Genomic DNA, 18,878 nt, shown 5'->3' with positions numbered 1-18,878 from the left:
TACTTAGCCTTGTTTTGTATAAATAATATATAGCTTTTAGTGAAAATTTGCAAAATACTTGTGGAAGGAGGGTTTGGAAGTAAGATTTGAAGAAGCATTTTGTTGTCAAGTTGAAAATACTCAAGTGTCTTATGCAAAACCCTGGACTACTGGTCATTTCACAGCAGACTTGTTTCTGTTACAGCCTTGCTATGTCATGACTGACTTCTTCTGCAGTTCCCATGGCAACAAGGATTTTTGAGCTGCAAAGCAGGATACTGGTTTGAGGGGATATAAATTTTCTTTATTACAGATGAAATTTTGATCCATGAAAGCTGATCAGATACTCTACTGTCCCCCTTCATGTCCCTCCCCTTAATCATCTGTGTTTTGCCCATAAGCTTACACCTAAATGGGAATTCCTATATGACAAGAATATAATTACCTGTTCTAATTTTTAACATAGTATAAGAGACGGTGGAAAAACTGTCAAGGCATACTGTTGTGATAGCATACAAAACATGTCCTCTTCCAAGTGCAGTCTTGACAAACAGGAGACAGTGCACTAGGTATAAATTTGTATGTCGATGTATTTGTGAACATTGCATATGCATATAAAAAGTAATGACAATTAAAGTTGCTCAGGATTTGCATTGGCTTCTGCTAATGTTTAGTTTGGCTTGGACTTGCTTTTAAGATGCATTTATAAAATATTTACTTTTTAAATGTACATTTTAACACAATACATTTTAACTAAAAGATCTCAAAATACTGCTTCTGAATCACAAACTAAAATTTATTAACAGTGGCAACAGTCTTGTGTGTTTTTCTGTGTCTATCCCTCACCATCTCAGATGACTACATGGGTGGTTTGGGATGTATCCTGAACCAAGTAGTTACTCTATGAAGGCTTATCCTGTAACTATGCTTAGGGCATGGGACATTTTTTCTGAGTTAGATAGGTGTTCTTTGTTGTTGTTTTTGCTTTTGAACACTTGTTCCAAAATAAGAAACCAGTTATTCAGATTTGTCAAGTTCCCTCCATACCCCAACAGTTAAGTTTGGGTTGTTTTGTTTTGTAACTGGTAAAAAAGATAATGGGAATGATGCAGTTGCTAAAACAAACAGCATGGGTAAACTAGATAATTTTATGTTGTAAAAGCTTCTGAATAGTACATCTAAGAAATTTATCCTTATGATGTGGGAAAGGCAATTTAGAGATGCATTAAAAATAAATTTGGAAAGTGAGGGCCAGTGGCCTGCTGATCTTCATGTGATTTGGGCTAGGAGACCTCTGTCTTGCCCTACCACCATCACCACTGAAATGTAGGATTATGATGGAGTCATGAGAAGGATAAAACACCACTTTGATCTCTGCAACTGAAGCTACTCATCCAAAGGCAAGCAGTTCTGCTGGACAGATATTGTACAGGAGTAGAGCAACATAGTATTTAGGTAATAACTTCATCCAAATACCCATTTGTAAAAGACTTTTCACTACTGCTATCACCTGTGTGTGTCATAGCTGTAACAAAATAACCTGAGTTACACATGAGAGGGAAATTGAGCTAGATGCATATCAGTTTTTTCAAGTGAAGATCGAAGTTCTGAAATGACTAATTTTAACTTTTTCTTCCAATTGACTTCCACCAAAGTCAATTTAGTGCTAATATTTAAAAAAAATTAAAGGTTACAGGCTACGGTAGTATATAATTCAGAATGCTGTAGGTGATTCTGGGACATCCATATGTTTGGGAATTTAAGAAAATCAAGCTATGAAAACTGGACTCTTGAATATGGGTCTGAAAAGATTTATGGTGACTGATAGCATCTGGCAGAGTATTGCATTATCTTCCGCCTTGCCTTCCAACGCAACCTCAACCCATTTGTAACAACTTGAAGGCTTATTTTGGCATTTGTTTTTCTGGCTTTGCTTGTAATACCAGGCAGTGCAGTTTTTCAGTCAATAATTTGTCCAGTGCTCCCTGAGAATTCAAGAGAACAGATAGTTGCTTACTTGGGTTTTATGCTTCAGAAATGTGCAAAGTTTAGGGGAAGGGATCCCTTACATGCAAGTAAAGAATAAGAAGAGCTGAGTTGCAATGTCAGATATTTTCTGTTGTTTGTGGAGAGGATGTGGGGCTGGTGATTGTGCATGAAGCTGGATGAATGGGTCACACAGCCAGCTTCTGCATCTCCGTTGAGACGCATTAGGAGGAGTGACAATTTGATGACATAATCACTGACCCCAGATTGTTCTCGGCTATAAATCCTCTGGTTGCAGTCTCCGCTGTTTCTCTGCGTGTGCTGTTCACGTTTAAGGGCTTTTCAGATCATCTCCAGCACCATCTGCTGCATAATGGAAAGAAAACAATTGTGCTGTGTATGGAGCCAGCTGACTCCCTGAGTGGAGTTGGGGGTTTGCAAAATACATCTCATCTCGAAGAACTTGTCTGCTTGTTCTCAGTGACACCCTGTGCACTGGTCACTAGGCTGCCATTATGGATGAAAAGCAGAACAAAGTAGTGACTCATTTACAGGGACATACACCTTTTTGAGCAGGTCAGATGCTTTTTGTCTTCTCATGCTCATGTGCAAGAAATACCGCACACCCTAATGTCTCTCTAATTACAAGAAGAGAAACACAGTCTATATGTGAAGCATCTTGTCAGGATGAATATATTGGTAACACTTGTCCTGCATGGAGATAACAGGAGGAGATAAGCAACAGGACTTCTTGACTGCAAGTATTCACTAGGTGTCAGTGCGTGATTGCACAGAACTGATGTTCTTGCTGAGAAGTTCTTTGCCTGCCTTATGAATAGGGATTTTAAAGAAGATTCCTACTTTAGTTTTCAGAATGCAGTGTGGATTAAATTTGTGAATAGCTAATGATTAAAAGTAATTATTTCAATCTTTTTTTTAGGAGCAGTCTGATAAAAATTCTGATCTAAAAAAAAAAAATTACTGACATGTTTTGTGCTTAATGAAGATAATTTAAAGACTTAGAATAGTCCCTAAATTGATCACTATTAGGGTTTCTTGTCAGTATCTGGTATATGACTGATCAAACATTCTACTCATACTGCTGCTGATCCTGGCTGTGACTAAATGTATCACAGTGATACATTATCTGTAAAATGAACTTAATTTTTTGCAAAACTATTGTTTTCCTTCAGGGTTGTTGAAGATCAATTTTGTAAATGTCAGTAAAAGAGGAGGAAATCCCCATGAATGTAGCTAAATTTGCCTGGTTTTTCTCTTGCCAGACCATGTCCCTAGAATGAAATACTATGTTTATTAGAATATCTTGAATTGCTTGTGTCTCAGCATTAGGTTTTTAAAAATATTTTTAAACAGTTTAAAATCTGTATTTAGTTTAGTTTTAGTAATAAATGATTAGGGAACTCATCTTTTAATCTGTGTAGAGTGATCAGCATTCATTAGAAGTTTAAATTGTTGCAAAAAGGATATATTTTGTGTTACATATGAAAGTATTTGGTGAGAACTGCACATCAATAAGTTAAAATAGCAAAAAGAGTCATTCAGTTGATAAATGCAAATACTTGTAATGGCTTTCCTGTATCTTCTAGTTTGTATTGAACTTCTATTAAATTTTAATCCATAGCACTTAATGAATGGTAAAAGCATTTACATGTTACCCTTTTATACTTAATCTGTTTACAAGTGAGACTTTTTTTTAGAACTATTCCCTGTTACCCTAAGGGAAGTGCTGATAGTTGTGCAAATAGATAAAGAGAAGTTAGCTTGGTTACAAAGACAAGTTTTTTGAGTGGTGCTATGCACCATACATATTCAGTACGTAGCAGAAATATTGCTGGGATTGTCTGATGGCCAACCTTCAGTGTTTTCCCTATTGTTGTAGCTCTATAAGAGTGTCATCTTTGTTTGATCTTACCTCTTACCTGTCAGATAGAAACCATCTGACCATCAGACAAAGGCACATTCCTTCCATGCCAGTGTCCCTCCAGTTAAATTTAAGCACTGCATCTCTCATGATGGGACACAACTACCGGACTGGTCAGATTTTCAGACAAATTTTGATTGAGCTTGTATAAGAAGATCGATAAGAGATACAGTGGGAAGACCATAGAGACTTCACCTCTGCCTTACAGACATACTGAATATAAACATATGTAACAAGTTCAAAATACAGGAGAGCTTGAATGACTTCTCGTAGCATAAGACTTTGATTTTGTGTCTCTGAACACTGAACAAAAGCCCATTCTCAAGCTTCAGGTGCTTGTTACTTCACCAAAAATTATTACCTATTCATGATGGTGCAAAATAAAGCAGACTGTCACTGTCTTAAAGGTTGTTCCTAACCTAAGGCTTAACAATTTATGTGTAAGAAGTGCTGGCTTTTGTTTTTAATGACAACTTCAGGATTCTTCCAGGACCTCTCTTCAGAAACTGATATGTCTGAAAAGAGATCTCTCTGACTAGTGACAATTTTTTTGTCTTACCTTGGTTTGACATGTCTTGAGAAAGTTGTTTAAAATGGTAGTTTCTTTCTACTATCCTGCTTTTCATTGCCAACCCTGAAGCTTTGTTGGTATGGCTCCTTTGAAGTTCATGATTCTGCTAAGCAGTTTCTTGCAGGCCTGCTGCTGCAGTGAAGGTGATTAAAAAGGCATTTGCAACTCAGGAAATCCATTTGATGGCTCTCTGCAGCTGCAACTTTTGAAGTAATGCCTACTGTGTTTTTAATAAAGCTGGTAGAGCTTGTGTCTCTGCAAAACGTGCAAAGAGAAATTCAGTCATTCTGCATTTTACTGGGATTTCCACCTTGCTGAAATGGGCATAGCAGCAAGGTCGGATGTCTGAATTTCTGAGCTTTAGGGTATCAACAGCTGTGTGCACTTGGAATCCAAAGCACTGATCCCTTTTCTCTGGGTGAACTCTTAACGTAATAGGGTTTTTCTCTTCTACCGATGATAAACATGTACCTGTTTAGTGTAGTTGAGAGAAGTTCCTAAGGAAGTGAGAGACTTGCTTACTGTTTTTTCTCAGCCTGAAAGTGTTCTAATTGATGCCTGCATCTTTCAGAAATGTACCATAATTGACAAGCTATGAAATAATTTTGGGAAGATAGTGCTAAGCACGGGTCTGCCTTTTTTTTTTTGTTTTATTTTTGGGGTTTTTTTTTTTGTTGATACTGGATGAAATGAGGCATAACAGTTGTTCACAAGATTGATTTGGAAATAGGGACTAGATTCTTTTTCCCTCCCAAGTGAGTATTCTCTTCTAGAACACTTTTACAAATCTGTATATGAAGACACAGGTCTGTTTTTTGCAGAATACTGATTGCTTTGGTGCAGCTGAAGTTTCTGTCACTTGGGGAACGAGTACATTTTAACTTAGCAGCAAAACTACATACATTTTGAATTCCACTTGGCTATGATGGAGCAAAAAGGTAGAGAAAGACCTTTCTTGTTACAAGGAGCAACAAGACAACTCAGGCACACTCTGAATTTCTGAAAAGGCAGCTGATCTTTCAAATAATTTCTTTTTTTTCCCCTCCTTTTTTTTAACAGATATGTTACTTACAAGCTTTTTATTTGTTTACTATTCAATAGCTTAACTTAATGCTGTAATGATCATCTCTTATGATTAAAGATCTTTACCCAGGGCCTATGTGATGCCTAACTTCTTATGTTTGTTGCAAATACAATGGCGTATTTTACCTTAAAGAGCCAATTATATTATTTTAAAAAATGCATTCTAGAAAAAGCCATAAATGTGCTGTGGAACAGGTGCAAGAATGACCCCAAGGAAGTAGTTGTATTGAAAGGCTGGTGAGTACTGGTTAGTCACATGTCCTTATGCACTGGACATGATTTCCTTGGATGTTCCCTTTCCCTGTCTCTTTTGGTGAGCTGTACATTAGCAGCACTGGGGAAAAACAGTGAGTACTATCAGTAGCAAGAACCTTTCTTAAAACTGTGCGTGGGGTAAAGGAGGAGCTCCTTCAGTGATTTCTGGAATTAGATTTTGCACAAGCGTATTTAAAAATGTAGTACTTGTATTGGTAGAAATGTAAAGCAATGTTTGGTGTTTTTTTTTTTTGAAACCAGAAATTATGTTATGAAAAAAAATGTTTTATATTTGTATAGTGTACTTGAGGACCTGATTCACTCTTTGGAGCCTTACTTTGATCACTAGTTGGCATATGGACACAAATGTGGCATATGGCACAAAATCCAAAATCTAATACAGAAGAAGGGTGACTTTTAGATATTAGTGTAGTCTTGTTACCTCTCTGGTAATTTATGTGAACTGATTGTGGTAGTCTGCCAATATTAACTGTACCTGAGTAAAAGGCTACTTTTAAGTGAACATGACCAATAGGTGAGGCTGAGGATAGGGTAGCTGTAGAGTCATTCATGAAGCTAGACTGGATGGAGAGAGCAGAAAGTTATAGGGGAAAAACCAAATTAAGAGGATTAGGACACTGTGCATATGGTTGGAATCAGGATGATAGCATGCAGGGCAAAATTTATCTAAATCTATTTGGTTTTTGATTTTATCCTTGAAAAAATTAGAGATGCCCACTGTACCACCTTGGGGTAAGCATCAAATGTTTGGAGGAAATGTATTTAGGTATTATCCCTGTTCTTAATGTTTTCCCACCTTTCCTGTTTGAATTAGATGTTTGTAACTAACTGTGGTATAGCTGCTCCTTGCTCAGAGTATTTGGCTTCACACATTCGTGGTTTTGTACGTTTTATTAAGCTTAAAGGTTTCATCAAGTTGGTGCAATAGGTAGAGGAAGAGCAATATAAATAAAAGAAGAAACTCATCTAACTGGAAAAATAACCCTTATTAATCTTTCAGGTGCTCAGCTGTAGTGACTAAGTAAAATCTCAAAAGGTGCCTGTCATAGCAGTGAGAAGTGGCATTCCTCCCTGACTTAGCTGTCAGTCTGTGTCTGTGTTTCTTTCAAAGGGGGTAATACCTCCCTTTTTTTCTTACTGTGCTGTGCCACCATGTTCCTCACTGGAGCAGATGTAGCTGGAAACCAGGAATTTTTATTTACAGTTAATAAAAACTGGGTTAGTAAACTTTTTCAGGTTTGCTTAATTTTGCCTTTCAGTCATGATGTGTAGATTATGGTTCAAGAAAAACTTGTTTCTGAAGTCTGTTTTAGGCTTTTGTAGTTGTTTGGTTATGAGAAGTCAATTCCTGATTTTGGGAAGGGCTTACCTGACTTAGTATGTAAATAAGCAAAATTGGAAATAATTTCCATGCTAGAAAACTGCTTTATAAGGTAGTCACAGATGAATTAATGGCAATTGAGGTATACTCTTGTGCAGAAGTTCTTTGCTTACCTTTTATCTCTTTTTGTGTCATTAATTATACGACTTTTGCTTTGACTGAAGGCAGATGACTACTCTTGAGCTGATTGAAGGAATATAAATGGATCTTGGTAAGTGGGCGGGAGTCTGAGAAACTTGAAATTTATGTAACTTACATTTCTAAGAAGTTAAAATTAGTCTGCCTTGAATATGTTTTTGAGTTTTACCCTTTGATTTGTTCTCACCTAGCACTATTTTCATGGAGGTTTCTGTGGTGTGGTTTTGTTTTGTTCTGGGTTTTTATTTATTTATTTGACTTTATTTGATTTCACACAAGCTCTCTACATATATTTTAAGAGGAAAGGAAAATGTGGTTTGGTTTTACTTGATTGTTTATCAATGAGTAAAGAAAAACTTAGGTGCTGCAGTACTGTTTGTGTTAAAACTAAGGAAGAAATGCTGTTTGGCCTTAAGCAGTGGAATAAGCAATGTATCCCTTCTGCCTCCTCCTATTAAGGAAACTTCCCAGTCTGACCATTCAGGAACCACTCTGGCAATCACACTCCCAACACCAGAGACATTAACTGCTGGGACCGAAGCCCCTTCACACCAGCAGCTCCACTGACCCAACTGACCCCGAGCAGCTCCCCACACACCCTACTCACACTCAGACCAGTTTCCTTACTGGTTCACCCCTGGTTTCCCATGGCAGAGTTTCAAATATCTCATTCCATAAAGCAATTTATTCACGGTGCAGTAACACAGAAACAGCTTGAGCTGCTGCCTTCGAGGAGGGACCTTCAACAAACAAATCCTGGGGCTTTTATATCCTCACAGTCCAGGTGAGCACAAGCCTCTCTTCCTCCAGGAGTCTTCTTTGGCTCCTGCTCCCCTTTCAGTGTCCATCCACCTCACTAATGTCACCTGACTTCATCTCCTTTGTTATCCAAAATGTCAGCAGTTCCTGGCTCCTGCTGTGTCTCTGTCCATTCACCTGGCTGGCATTATGAGTCTTTGTGCCCTTTGATGTCCAAAGGTTGGCAGTTCACTGCCTCGGGCTCCCACCCAGGGCTCAATCTGCATCTCAATCTGCAGCTGACAAGTTGAGCTACCTGGACCAGGTGTATTCCTCAACACCCCAGTTTTTACAGCTCTTCAATAGTTAATTCCTCCTAATGTAACAGGAGGAATATATTCAAATGTCAGATCCTCTGACCAGTATGATGTGCCTCTATAAAAAGGGCTTGGTTTCTACTGTTCTGGACTGGAACAAACACACCTTGGCTACTTCAGACACAGTAGAGTTTTCTCGGATCTATTAAAGAGTAAAAATAGTGCTGTGACTAAGTAATCCTGCTCTTCTTTCCTGAAGCAGTTTTGATTTTCAAACTGTATGATGTGTTTTCACTGTGCATTGCCTGTAATTATCCACCACCTTCTCCAATCTGAACAGTCATCCCTTCAGGCTTCATTAATGCAGTCAGTAGGGCATTAAAGCCAGTATAGCTTGTTGTACGGCTTTGCTGTTTGACTGTGGAGTTCTGTTTTTTTTTCACTTGTGGAAACTTTATCACACACATCCTGTTTGATAGCTTCTCACTGTTTAAACCTCAGACTACTGGAGTTCTGCGTGCCTTGAGAGATTTAGAAGACTGGTAGATGATGGCACTTGTCTACCATTTATGAGAAAGAAACATCAATTTCCCATTTGTTTTCAGTCACAAATCATAAGTAATTTCCTTGCAGTGGCAGCAGCTTCAATTAAGGAAACCTTGGCCTGATTTTCATAATCAAACATTAGTGAGTTCTGGTTCTTTTGACCATGCAGGATTTTTCTAGGAAGCTGAGTGCTCACCAGTAAGTCACACACAGTTCATTCATCACCTTTTTTTGTCTGTTGGTATTTACTCTGCTTGGGGACCATGCTGTGTCATGCATGGTCATTATGTTTCATAATGACACTGGATACTAAGTTGACACATGGAATTGCCAGTGGATATGAAATTCTCATAGTCTTGTTGCTGCCTTACTAGCCAGGTTCCTCCTTCTTGAAGTGTTTGCACAGAGGTGTAGGATGCTGAGAAACAAGGTGTTACATGTCTCCATTCAGGAGATCTAGTAGATCTAATGTGTGGAACAGGACACCTTCCTGAATGTGAATAAGGTCCTGAATAGTGAATAAGGTTCTTATTTCTAGATAAGTGTGAGGAATTTGTTTGGATGTCCAAACAACAATCTTTTAAAAGAGTGATTATGCTGTGGGAGACCTGACGTTTTCCATTAACAGACCAGGTGGTAGTTCTTTTGCTCCTGAGCCGGACAGGAGCTGCTGCTTTTCAGTAGCTGATCCTGCCTGATCCTGCAGTCAGTAGCCTGGGAAACAAACTGGTAACAGTCTCAGAAGTCTGCCTGTAGCTTTTTCCAAACATCAAGCTCCACCTGTGTCTTCGTGAGGCAGTATGTTAGAGCTGATCTCGCAATGGACAGAGGAGATCTACAGTAACTGGTTTCTAATGGAGGACTGTGTGATAAGCTATCACAAAGTTACATAACCTGAGGATAGCTTCTGGGATCCAGGGGCTGTGCGAGTGCCTGAGCGGAGGTCAAGAGATGTTAGTTACCAGGAATCAGAGTTCTTTGAGAGATATACATCTCCAAGGCCCTTTTGCCCCCAGCCATTGTTTCCCTTCTCTCCTACTTGCAAAGATTTGCATTTCAGCAGAAACTAAAATGGTGCTGAAGGTGCTACCCAGTACCCTAACCAGAAGGTTTATTCAGGAAGGCGGTAATCCTGTCACAGTACTGTCCTTCCATACAGGGATTGCCAAAATCAGGTCTCATTCTTTGTAGTGTCAGAAAAAATGGAAGTAAATATTTGGGTAGCAACAGACATAGTCACAGAAAGCAATGAAGAAAGTTGTTGCAGGAAGCTGCTTCCTGGTGAAGTTTTCCTTTTGTCCAGTATAACAACTCTGGAGAAAAAAGATAAATGTGTGTTGTATGGAGTATCAAGTATAGAAAAATTAAAAAAAAAAAAGGGGGAAATAACCAAACAAATACAAGCACTAAGAGTAATGCAGTCACAGCAGGGACTGAGTACAAACCTGTATTCAAAAAGGAGCCAATTTCCTTTTTTCCATATCTGTGTATATGTGATTAATTAGTCCAATAATGGCACTTTGGAGCTGGAAAGCATTGCTAAGATTTAGCAGGTGCTGGCTCTGGAAAGGGACAGTCAGGTCCAGGTGCTCTGCTGGGGAGCAGCCAGTGCAGCAGGTGGCTTGGAAAGGGCAGGTAAGACAGAAGTCGAGGGCAACCCAGCAGTGGGGAGCAGGTCAGGCCTGGGGATGGCTGCCAGGTTCCGTCTGGAGTCGGGTGGAAAGGCACGTCTGAGATCCTTCAGAAGCAGGCAGTCAGGTCTGGGTCAGTCCTCCAGGGTCAGGGGCTGCCTGGCTGGGCCCCAGCAAGGCTGCAGCAGTGGGAGCACAGTTGGGCAGGGGCCAGGGGCAAGAGGCTGAACTTGAAGGCGGGATCCTGGCAAAGGGTAGGCAGGGGCTGCTGCTCCCTTCCTCTCTCAAGGCCACCTGCTGCGCTGTCTGTAGGTTGGCCTTGTGCCCAGGCAGCCAAACCCCCACCTGCACAGGGCACCTCAGCACCCTGCAGTAGTTGCAGAAGTGATTCATATATTTAAAATGCACATATCAAGTAAATGAGTTTACTTAATTACTGATGTGCAAATTGGGGCAAGTTTCACAAGGACTGTCTGATGTTACCCAGAAATCCAAGGAAACTGGCAAAGTTGGGTTACGGAGATTGCACAGATCCCACTGTTAGGGAGACTCCTGTGTGCAGCCCTTGTGAAGTGCAGGGGAAGCACCAGCCCAGTTAATCAGTTTTTGTAGTAATGCTATTTGTGTTTTACTTTAGAAACACAGTTTGTAGAGTTGCTTCATTCTGGGAGTGTTGAAGAGCTATTGGGGATTTTGTTATTAATAACCTCCTTTTTTCATAGTAGATTTTGCTAGACATTCTGATTTATGTTTTTTATACTGCCTATTTTTCTGACTAGCTATTCTGTTAGTGTTTTGGGGATGAAATCAGTGTTGCACCTTGCATCTGTATTTAAAAGATATTTATTAAGTCAAGTTATGATACTACAATTCTGTATGTCTGTGCATTTCTCTCAGCACTCAGACTGGTTGAGAGGTGAAGCCTTGGTGCTCAACACCAAATTCCTTTCTGCAGATCAAAAAGAAAATAAATTTGAAGAAGTCTTCCAACCAATTGTTTATCAGGGCAAAATGTCTGTTTAGATTTTCCTCTGTGTTCCCTACAGTTCTATCCCACTAAAGAAAACTGCATTAATTGTCTGGATTTGAAACCTAATAGTTCATTAGTGCTTGCAGGAATGGATTTCCATTTTTCTAGGCATATAGGAAGAGGTTTTATGTTAAACTGAGGTAATTTGGTTAAAAAGACACCTACTTTACTTGTTAAGACAGAATCTGAATGTTACGCACAGGATCTACTGGCAGTTCGTTGTGATAAGACTGACAGCTAATTTTTTCAGAAACTAAATCAGCTATTACATTGTACTGGAAGTATGCTAATTGGTATAGTCTTGTGTGGTTAAAGATCAATAATTCAGTGAAGAGAACAGATGCTCTTATTTAAAGAAATTCACAGTTAATTTTATTGGAAAGCTATAGCTAAAGATTGAAATTTGTAAACACAAAGGTATTTGTCAGCTTCTGCTGCTTAACATTTTCCTTTCAAGGGGAAATCCTGGAGTACAAATGCTTTGATGTAGCTAGGAAGACTCATGCTTGATTTTGATTTTAAATGTAATTAAACTGTCATAAACTAAATGTGATGTTTTCAGCTGAGCTGATACCCAATTTGTATAGATATGAAGAAAATAAAAATTCTCTGATCTTGGAAGTAATTTTTTTCAACTAGATTTAAGAGGCTACAAATAGACTAATAGTATATTTGAGGCACATGAACTGAAAACTGTTCACCTAGTCATTTTTTGCATTTGAATTCTTATTTAGGTAGAAAGTTTTGTGTGAATGAAATTCATGCACCACATTGAACTTTGTCTACTGTATTATAAATACAGTAAAATCATTGCACATGCACCAGTTATACAGGTAGACCTCAAACAGAAAGACGTATTTAGTAGGAAATTCCTGGCATCTATCTCTGAAATATTCTAATTTGCATTGAGATTTCAGATCCTTGTTTGTATAAAAGCACCACTGTTATTTTGATAATCACAAGCTTTCCTAAATACACAGCAGCACTTTTCACTGAAGATCTGGATAGCTGAGTCAGTCTCAAAGAATGTATACAGGCAGTAACTGTGTTCCTACAGCTGTTTGCTTGTTTTTTCCTTACAAAAAGGGGCTGAAAGGGAGAATTCTATTCAGTAGTGGAGCTGAAGGTTTATTAATAGAGAGACTTTTTTTTCTTCTTGTCGTTAAATTTTGTCATTACCTTTCAGTACAGTGTGTCCTCACTGATTACTAAGTAGCTCATTAAAGCTAGTTTTTAGATGTACTTTTTTGTTCTGTTTTCTTCTTGCTATTTTCCCATTTTGCTAGCATGCAGATGGGGGTGGGGAGTGGGAAATAAGGGAGAGAGCATGTTCCAGAGGATGCCAGGATGACTTCAGTTATTGGATGACTGCTGTCTGATAGACGGAAAAAGGAGGAGTAAACCTTTCATTCTGCACTGACAGAGCTGAAACACAGAAACCCGATTTACAGGTAAGGGTGAAAAAAATTCCTGTTATGAATAGCTATTCTTGATCCTTGCCACATTTTTCAGATATAAAAAATGCATGTACAAGCATCTTGCTTGTTCCTCACAAATTACTGTGAAGCAGCTTTTCAGTTATTATTCCTCCTACCCAGGAGGTTTCAGCCGATGTGAGATCCATGAGCAGTGAAATCACAGACATGCCTGATGCTGACAGCTTTCTCATGTGACAGTGTACGCATTGCATCTCATTGATGCCCAAGTTGTTCAGTAAGCTGTAGGGAGAGAGGTCATTTTGTGTGATGGAAACACTTGCTGTTGAAAATACAGTGTATGCTACCAGCAGGAAAAGACTGCTGGAAGATCTAAAAATGTTCTCTTTGCGCTTGGATAGGAAGATGAACTGCTTCTAAAACTGTGTCTTATTTAGTGTTGAACAAAGAGTGAGAATGGTTCCTCAGAACAACTGAAAGGGATTTTGTGGATTTTTGCATTATTTTTAAGTTCGGAATGAACGTGGTTGATAATTGAGTCATAAAATTGTCTTTGTCATAAAGGAAAACATGGTGCATATAATTATGTGTATGAGACAGATAAATCTTGTAGTACCTACAGCATTTGTGTGCCAGTTTTAATAAACTGTCGAAATAGCTTTCTTCTGCTGAGTTTGTGTTAGCAGCAGCTGTTAGTTCACAGAGACTGGAGATGGCAAGTAGCAAATAAGTTGATATGGAAAATAGATTTGTTTATCAAGCCATGTTATATGAGGATATAGGACTACAGGCAGAAGTCCTGACCCCACTGAAAGAATTGAGGATTTTGATATTGGCCTCACTGGGCCAAGCATTTCAATGTATCAGCTTCAATGTGGACTTACTTCCACATTTTACATGTAGTAAATAATTATTATACACATCCCCATTTTTCTGGTTTGAAGCAAAAATCTTAATTGACATGAATAAATTCTGATTATCATTGGTTTGAGAGTATACGTATTAATAAAATATATTTATAAAACTAAAATGCTCAAATTTAGTTTTAACAGATTTCAGGGATTAAAATCAGTAAATGCATGTATCTATTTTTGTTGTATTCACTGAGTGAATTCCCTTAGAGCAGATCTAAAATTATTAAAAAGTGATGTCATTAAAGAAAAACTGGAACAAGTCAGTAGAAGTTCTTATGAGTGCTAAAAGGCACTGGAAGAAGCTGCCCGCTTATTTATGTACCTTATCAACTGCAGCCACTGGAGTGGTGTCCTTTCCTCCTAGCTGTTTCTTCAGAAAATGAAGCCTGGTATGTTTGCTAAAAAAACATCAGTCAATCAAAAAAAAAAAAATCGATAATTTACAGCAAATGTCAGCAATTCACAAATTATTCTAAAGGCTAACGAGCTGTATCTTCTTTATTTTTTTTGTGCTGGAATGTAAACACTGGTAAATAACACTGACTGAAAAAGAGTTGAGTTGCATCCTAAGATTTATTATTTGTAAGTAATAGATGTGTATCTGAAAGCATAAGCACAACTGTTAAATTACAGTCTCAAATCCATGTATTCAAATCACTCTTCTCACCTCAAATGAAAAAATCTGACTCAGAGGAGCTCCAGTAACAGAGAGGAGTAGATGAAAACAGAGATCTAGTTCCACATGTGTTTAAATTATTCTGTCTCCTTGGAAACGCTGCTGCTGCTGCAGATGGATTTGGCTTTTGGTGGCTAAAAATATCTACTGCTTAATAACGACAGCATGAAAGATACTGAATAAAACTACTGTGCTGTCACTAGTTTTAAAGTTCCCTAATGATTCAGGTATTCTACATGAACTACAGATTTGCATTTTCTGTCCAGTATTCCCTGTCAGCTGCTGCCAGCACTCACCAGCTCAGTGGAAAGGAGATAAGCTCATTAGCCTATGTTGGAGACCCTGCTGAGAAGGGAGCATGTTAGTGGGAGAGAGACTGGATGAAGAGTTTGAAATCAGGTAAAAAGTTGGTTAAAAAAAATCACAGTGGTGATGCAGGTATGTGTTGTATAATATTTGAAGATACAGGTTTATTCCCAGGAAAGTGTATGGTAGGAAAAATGTGCTTGAACTGTGTCTTTGTAAGTAAACAACCTGTAAATGCAAGATTTTTTTTTATTTATTGCATTAATGAATGCATCCTTGTCAGCTATATCTGCAGGTGATTGAAATATCATACAAACCATTTTAAGTAAAATACTAAATTACCTTAAATGAAAGCCAAAATCTAAATTACTAAGAAAAGTGTTGTAAGCAAGAAATGCTGTTCCATTACTTAGCATTTCTAAGAAATTTAATCTTTTAAAGAATTAATTATTTTCAATTAAGAATTTGTAGCCACTGCTTTTAGCAGTTGGACTCGATGATCCTTGTGGGTTCCTTCCAACTTGGAATATTCTGTGATACTCCTTTTTTTAATCCTGTTCTTTATTATTTATTCTCTCCATATATCATAACTTCTTTTGTTGTTAACTGGTCTTCAGTATAAATGAAAAATATCTCTGCTGTTTTTTCAATTTCTCCTTTCCCATTGGATGGCTTCCTCCTTGTACCTAGAAAACAAAACAAATGGCATTTTCTTAGTGGATTAAACATACCTCTCTTTTTCTATATGTAATTTTTTTGTAGCATATGTCAGTCAGCATGCTGATTCATTTTTCGTCATTGAACAGGGTATTTTTCCTGTTATGCACTGTCTTAAAGGTAGTATTAAAATATTACAAGGTATTATTACACCTAGAAATAATGAATCCTCTGCAAATTAATACTAAAATCCATTTTTACCTGACAACAGACATACCAAAGGTCACTTAAAGTAAAAGTTGAATACTTCATTTTGATTACTTGAAATCACACTCAGTTAGGTTGGAAAAGATGACTGAGATCATTGAGTCCAACTGAACACCACCATGTCAATGAGACCATGGCACTAAGTACCACATCCAACCTTTCCTTAAACATCTCCAGGAATGGTGACACCACCACCTCCCTGGGCAGCCCATTCCAATATCCAGTCACCTTTCTGCAAAGAAATTCTTCCTAATGTCCAATTTAAACCTTCCCTGGCACAGCCGAAGACTGTCCTCTCATCCTGTCACCAGTTGCCTGGGAGAAGAGACTGACCCCCACCTGGGTACAACCTCCTTTCATGTAGTTATAGAGAGGGTTAACCCTGAGCCTCCTCTTCTCCAGGCTTAGCAACCCCAGCTTCCTCAGCCGCTGCTCATAGGATGTGCTCTCTAGACCCTTCACCAGTCTTGTTGCTCTTCTCTGGACCCACTCCAGCACCTTAGTATCCTTCGTGAATTGAGGGGCCCAGAACTGGACACAGGACTTGAGGTGAGGCTTCACCAGTGCTGAGTACAGGGGAACAGTAATGCTGGCCATGTTATTTCTGATACAAACCAGGATGCCTTTGGCCTTCTTGGCCACCTGTGCACAGGCTGGCTCATGTTCAGCTGCTGTCGACCAGCACCCCCAGGTCCTTTTCTGCTGGACCACTTTCCAGGCATTCTTCCCCCAGCCTGTAAGTGCTGGATGGGGTTGTTCTGGCCAAAGTGTAGGACCTGGCACTTGGTCTCCTTGAACCACATGCTGTTGGTCTCAACCTGTCCCAGTTCCCTCTGCAGAGCCTCACTACCCTCCAGCAGATTGAGTCTGTGAATTTGCTGATGGTATATTCAATCCCCTCATTCAGTCCATCAGTAAAGATACTGAACAGACTTGGGCCCAACACTGGTCCCTGGGGGACACCACTAGTGACCAGATGCCACCTGGATGCAGCACCATTCACCACCACACTCTGGGCCAGGCCATCCAGCCAGTTCTTAACCTGGTGATATGAGTGAGAGGAAAGGATCTGGTATCTTCTATTAGGTAAGAAACTATTAACATACTAAGAAAGCAGATTATTAAATGGATTATAGAGACTATTCTATGAGAAAAATAAAATTTAATCATAGCGGACCTTCTTATTGAGAATAATTTGTTTTCTATTGAGATAGACAAACCTGAGTTACTTTAATTTTAAATCCCCCTTTCCTATGTACGTAATTTAAGATTCCATGGAGATAAGAAGTAAATCTAAACATTATTTGAGAAAGTAAAGGTGTGATATGTTGCTGGAAGTAGCATCATTGCATTTTATACTGGTAGTTAAGTTGTGCCAATTTGACATGAATAATTTGATTTTTTTGGATATAGAAGCAGAAGTTCTCATCTGGTGAAAATAGTAATGAGAAAGTTTGTTGCATATTGCCTGTCATGCCTAGGTTGTGGAAGATGGTGATAACATGGAGGATGTACTGCTGGTTTTTTTTCAGTTTGGTTTGGAGTTTTTTATAACAGGTTGCAAACAGATGAGCTGAATTTTCTTCCAGGCTAGATTTTTCCAGCAATTTTTAACATTGCTTGTTCATGCCTGAAGAAAGACAGTTCTGTGCTGTACAGCTAATATCAGACCACGCAAGTGAAGACAAGCTGCTCTCCAGAAAACCCCCAAGCTATCCATTCATCTTGTTTCTAAAGTCTTATCTCCTAAAATGAGACCTTTTTTTATCTTGTCATGTAGAAGTAGTACCATTATTGTCAATAATTATGGCCAGAGCAAGGTATGAAGTATTTGGTCCTTCGTTACTTAAAATTTGCATCTTTGCTCCCCTTTCACCGCGTGGACGCATACACACATCCCTTAATACAGAAACAGTTAAGCTGGAGGAGTTTGCTCCCATCTTTTTAGAAAAAAAAAAAGGGGGAGGGGAGATGCAGTTCAGAGTGAGTTTTGCAAAGTGTTTCAGTACATTTTTGTGCTACAGGTTCATACTATTGCTCTGGGAATTCAACTGGGGCATGTTGGGTGTTTTCGTGAGTTTGTTTTATTTGTTTTGTTTGGTTGTTTTTTTGAAACTCTGTTAAAGACTATGTATTTCAGAGGAGAAAATGGCTGCCCCTTGTGTCAAGATGCAGAGAACATGGGGCAGAAGAGGAGAGCTGTTGAATTCATGCTCTCTCTGCTGGCTTTGTTAATGGTGAAGGAGCAGCCAGGCTGTGTGTCAAACAGCAGGCAACAGGGAGCTGAGTACCATTGTACTGGGGCTACAGAGGTGGGAAGGCCTCTTTGGCGTTTGCTGGTCATGACCATGCTGAACTTTGGCAGGAGCGTACCGAGATATACAGGATACTCTGCCATGTTGAGCAGTTCCTCTGCAGGCAGTGAGCAAGACTAATGTTCATGAAAGAACAGTGGGGGAAATCAGTACTGGAAATCAGTACTGAAATAGTACAAAGAGGTGTTGCAATAAGCCAATTAGTATTACTACCTGGGCTAATCAGGGTGAGATTTATATAAAAGACTGCTTATTTCCAGCACTCAGGAAATTGATGACATTCCAATCTTGGTTACAGAGCTGGACCCTACTGCCATTCTTGCAGCTGGGAGCAGCATAATCCAAACCTGCTGTGCCAAAAGCACTGCTGCCAGTCTCAGAACCTCACTCCAGATGCTGGGAAGGTGCTAAGCAAGCCAAATGTTATACATCCTTTTGCAAAGGTGTTGTTGGTTTGCTGTCTTCCATGTAGCAGGCAGACCAGTTCTCCCCATCAACTGCATGCTCATTCTGCTGTAAGGTCTGTGTATCTGTAGAAGCCAGTAGGACTGATAGCAGTGTTTTTTCTGTTTTCACACTTCAGTTTTATGAAGGGTTGTGACATCTCCTCGCCAGACCTTTGCTTCAAGTAGTCCGGCAGTACCGTCTAAACAGTAGTAAACCTTTTCTGGGAACATACATACAAACAC

General features: G+C 39.1%; 1 protein-coding gene across 5 annotated transcripts in view; it reads left to right on the top strand.

The window, feature by feature from the left end:
- The window catches only part of CSRNP3 (cysteine and serine rich nuclear protein 3), a 108,123-nt gene that overhangs the window by 4,145 nt on the left and 85,100 nt on the right, over positions 1-18,878 (top strand). The window contains exon 1 of one of the 5 annotated variants that reach the window (XM_027636545.1): positions 12,960-13,069. The exons of 2 other annotated variants lie outside the window; for them this stretch is intronic. The gene's annotated coding sequence lies outside the window, so the exon portion shown is untranslated. Of the gene's footprint in view, positions 1-12,959; positions 13,070-14,940; positions 15,044-16,858; positions 16,961-18,878 lie in introns of those variants that run through there. 2 more of the 5 variants (XM_027636549.1, XM_027636548.1) reach the window with 2 other exon arrangements.

Source organism: Corapipo altera, unplaced genomic scaffold (assembly GCF_003945725.1).
Source record: "Corapipo altera isolate COAL_440 unplaced genomic scaffold, ASM394572v1 45, whole genome shotgun sequence".
Taxonomy (NCBI): Eukaryota; Metazoa; Chordata; class Aves; order Passeriformes; family Pipridae; genus Corapipo; species Corapipo altera.
Note: the sequence above shows the minus strand (reverse complement) of the source record. Positions and strands in the feature narration are given on the sequence as shown.